Source organism: Halictus rubicundus, unplaced genomic scaffold (assembly GCF_050948215.1).
Source record: "Halictus rubicundus isolate RS-2024b unplaced genomic scaffold, iyHalRubi1_principal scaffold0027, whole genome shotgun sequence".
NCBI lineage: Eukaryota > Metazoa > Arthropoda > Insecta > Hymenoptera > Halictidae > Halictus > Halictus rubicundus.
This window is the reverse complement of record NW_027488568.1, coordinates 1,138,162-1,142,895: the sequence shown is the minus strand read 5'-3', so window position 1 is coordinate 1,142,895 and position 4,734 is coordinate 1,138,162. Positions and strand designations below refer to the sequence as shown.

Genomic DNA, 4,734 nt, shown 5'->3' with positions numbered 1-4,734 from the left:
TCACGGTCTGTAAAAACCCGCCGTTGCCCGGGTTTTTCTCCCGTCGGACGGGCCGAAAATCAGGGCAACGTGACACCGTACAAATTCGTTATTTAATACTAAGATAAAGCTACGAATGGCGTGTTTCAGCAAGTGACTCGAAGATGGCCGCTTCTTTTGTTGACGTGCCCATCCTGCTGTGCTCCCTCCTGGGTCTGCTCGTAAATGGGCTCAACCTGCTCGTGATCCTGTGCATACACAAAGAGGTAAATATTTAAAAAATAGAAAACTCCCTACAGATAATATATACCTATTACTATAAGGACTGCCTATTACAGTGAAATCTCGTTGTTTGTCAGTCCGCCGTTTTTACTGACAAGATACGAAATCGGAGGTTCTCGCCGAGCGTCCCATTTGAACTACACAGGGAACGCTGGAAACCGTCGTACCGTCTTCAAGTCATAAGAAACCTATAACTTGAAAACGCTACTGACGTGAAAACGGCGAAAACAGCAAAGGTCAAGAGCCGTCGTCGTCGAGAAGTGTGCCACACATTGTCGGCTATATCGGTGTGAGACCAGAAGACTAATCGAATCCAGTTACAAAACTTCTTTATTTGTCATTATTTTTTTTTATGAAACTTTTACCAACATATTTACCAACATGTTTCTGATTAAAACTAAACCAAATATGATATAATTCCGATGATATATACTTGTGTAATGGACGATGAAATATGTAGGACGATTGTGTTGTGTCTTGACATGTTCTATGCCTTTAGTATAATTTCGTGGTTAGATCGTGCATAACTCACAGACGATAATCGTCCGTTCGCTGCACCAGATATCCGGTGGGACATATCAAACGCCCTGGTTGGAAATTATGGAGGTTGTGTCTGACATGTAATTGCTTCGACAGCACATATACTAAATTTGAAACGATACAGAGAAGATTAGCATGGTCCCTGCGCAAGGATGTAACCGTTCTTTCCTACTGTTTCTACCGATTCGCGTACGCTGTTACTCGAATCTCTACTTCGCGTCTCGGGACTATCCCTAACCGTCTCGCAGGGCCGGTTACTACCCTAATTTCTCGAAGCTTGCACGTTCGCGAGCAGGAATGGATTCGTGCCTCCAGGCACTGGAAAGCGGCGAGGTATGGACGAGTTAAATGAGATCTTCGTAGCCCAGATAAGGTAACAAAAAATGATATATTCTCGTAAGAACCATCGTGTGTGTTTGGATACAGTAATTCCAGGTACCGTGTGGAACAATGGGTCGGCCTCCCGTGCCGACGGCTCGCGACAAAGTATTATGAACGCGTGAAAGACGCTTGCGGTACGCTCGCTCGACTCTACGCCCGGTTTTCGGAATCGGTTTAGAAAATCACTCAGCACGGATCGCGCCCCGCGACAAGCAGTTCGTGACCCGTCTGACCGCCCCTACACTCGGCCGGATAATCGTACGAGTGATCAGGATGGAGACAAACACGAAATCGCCGTCACTCCACGCTTCCAATGATTCTGCTCTTCGGCACGTAATCGTGGCCTCTAAGCAGTCTCGGGCGAGGCGGCGGCAGAGTGTCAGTGACCGTGCAAAGTCCGATCGCTCCTATCTGACCCGAAATCCGCGATCGAACGACGTCGTACCCGTCAGACCATCCAGGCACCTGGACGATATTCGGACAAGTGGCCTGAGTGGAGACGCACACTAAACCTTGGTCACTCCACGGGACGCACGAGTCTACCCTTTGGCATGATACATGGCCTCGGAGTATTCTCGAATATTGGTCACGGCAGAGTGTCCACGATCGTGCAAGGCGCGATCGTCTCGATTCAGTAGAGACGTGCACTAAACCTCGATTATTCCACGGGACCTATAAGTTCACCCTTTGGCACGATACGTGGCCTCGGAGTGATCTCGGACAAAGGTCACGACAGAATACTCGGGATCGTGCGATGCTCTTTCGTACCGATTCGGGGGAGACTCGCACTAAACCTCGGTCGCTCGACGGGACCCAGGAGTCTACCCTTCGGCACGATACGTGGCCTCGGAGCAAGCTCTGATAAGGTCACGACAGAGTAGCCGCGATCGTACGAAGTACAATCGCCTCGAATCTGGTCGAGACCCACACCAAACCTCGGTAATCCCACGGGACCCAGAAGAGTACCCTCTGGCACGGTGCGTGGCCTCGGACTACCCTCGATTAAGGTCACGGCAGAAGAACCCTGATTGTGCGAAGTGAAATAGTCTCGATCCAGACGAGACTCACAGAAAACCTCGGCAGTCCCTCGGAACCCAGGAGTTTACCCTTTGGTACGTTTCGTAGCCTCAGAGTACGCTCTGTTGAGGTTTCGGAAGAACCACCGCGATCATGCGATGATTGACTGTCTCGCTTCGACCCGTATAGTACGTACCGTATCTTTGCAACGATACTTATACGTACCCTATACTAATATTTACATTTGAAGGACGAAGTGAATCTACTGTGTCTGTTCGACGCGATGATCGCACGCTTCGCGACGCGTTTCTATCGCTGCGCGACGCAGTTCTCTAAATTTTATAAAATCGTGTCGTACCGACACACGGCGCCTTCCACTCGCCGTCACTCCTAAATCGTACTCGCGACTTGCTCGCTGCAAGTGATCTACGCTGACACTAGTAACGCCTCACTTCGGAATTGATAATTAAACATTTCTCGATCAATCTTTAGGCGAGTGAAAATTATGTAATTTCGTTGGACTACTACGCGGTCACGTCCGAGAGTCACGGAGCTTTATATAAAACGTTTCGACAGTGCCACGGCGCGGTTTGCGCTCGTGACTCCTCGGTTTGAGGCGCGTACGCGTTGAGAGCAGGAAGGACGGTTTGCCTTGCTCTGCCGAGTCGGTTTGACTCCTCGAACGGGTACCGTGTTTCGTCGAACAGACACAATTCTTAAACGCGTGTTTCTCGGACCGCTTCCAGACGTAGAGTGCTGGATCGCTGGCTCGCATCGACCTCCTTCGATCATTATCGAGTGGGGATCGATGCGTGCGCAACTCGACAAAGATCGCGATATCTCGCGATCCCTCACTATCTCCGGACTCGCGAACAACGTAGTATGGTACGGTGGTGGGGTCGTATCGCCGACCGATACGTGCGGTATATGTGTATGCAACCGACACGGTTACAAGGATAACACGCAAAATCGTGAAGCGTTCTGTGCTGTTGAGTACTCGCGTGATCCAGGCACACACCCTTTAGGCAAAAAGTGGAAAAATTGCCATTTTTCACGATTTTCGACTTAAAATCGCATTTTTAATCGTTTATAACTCGTAAACGAATAAGTCAATACCGGTGAAATTTTCAGCATGGACATAACTTATTCGAGCGAATCAAATACATTCTTTAAATTTTCAATACAGGCTCAGATAAAAGAGCCTGAAAAAACCAACTTTTACTATTTGTTTGCGATTCCGACCAATTCAAAATTTTTTCAAAAATTTTTTACACCTCGTCTAATAAACTAATCCTTCTAACTTCTCAATAAAATTCAAGTCATTTGATCTAATTTTTAGAAAGTTATGTTGCTTGAAATAGTGTTGACTCAGTTTTGCTCGTTACTGTAAGTAAGAAGTGGCCGCACAATGCACAGATAGATGGATAGATAGATTATAATAGATAGATACATTATAATAGATAGATAGATTATTACTGTTTTTTTTTTTTCCCGCGGGGAACAGAATTGCAGTCAATCACAGTCCCAGCAGACAGAGACAGTGAACGTCCGGTGGTTCGACCGCCAACGAATAAACCCTCAGATGAAGAATTATTATGAATTATCATGGACAACCGATGATGTCGCACGAGGAGAAGTAAAAATAGGATTAGGATATATGTTAAAAATTCTACGCAGTAAGGTAGCACGTGAAACGACTCCAACTTTTCTTCCTGCAAGACTCGCAGATAAGCGTTCTCAGTTTACACGCTGAGAACAAACAGGAAAGGTGTCCAATTATGCCAAATTATAAGAAAAGACGCCGACTTCATGGTAAAAAGATCCTGTCGGCATACAGCTGACTAGTCAGGAGACATCAAGAAGATAAAAAGATGCAAGGTAGAGACTCCTGTGCCAGCATCTTTGAAAAACAAAGGATTGTGCATCTTATAAAAAGGGGGACCAACTCCTAAAATTCAGTTATAAACAGTCAGTCTGTCAGTCAGGAAATCGTGAACAATCAGTTATTCAGTCATAGTCAATAGTACAGTAGTCTCTTGTGAAGTTAAAATAGTTCGTTCAGTTGTTTCGCGACAAACCGTTTCAAAGACCAGTGTCAGCAGTCGGAGTATATTGTAACCGAATCCGAACCCGTGATCACGGTAATATTAATATTATTATTATTATTATTATAATCAAACTATTTGTAAGCACTCCAGTATATGCGCTATATAAACCATATTTGTAAAATCAAATTTGTAATCTCTGATTCAGAACCACACTTTGAATAAATCAATAACTTTGTTGTTTTCAAAATAAGGGTACAAAGTTACTTAAACGATCCTCAATTTCCCGAACCATAGCCGGTGTATGCAGGTAGGTTCGAAACTGCGTCCTATCCTCTTAAGATCGTAATTCATACCACTTGGGACGTAACACTATCAAAGCTTGCAAAGGACTATCTTTGTGTTATGGCAACATCTGTTCCTTCCGAAGGAGTATTCTCAAAGACTGGCGAAATAATTAGTAAAAAAAAGAAATAGATTAAAAGACAAT

General features: G+C 45.4%; 1 non-coding gene across 1 annotated transcript; it reads left to right on the top strand.

The window, feature by feature from the left end:
• Nucleotides 1-885: 885 nt before the first annotated feature.
• On the top strand, nt 886-988 carry LOC143363214 (U6 spliceosomal RNA). The gene has a single exon (XR_013083773.1). It is a non-coding gene; the product is annotated as a U6 spliceosomal RNA (small nuclear RNA).
• The last annotated feature ends 3,746 nt before the right edge of the window (nt 989-4,734 follow it).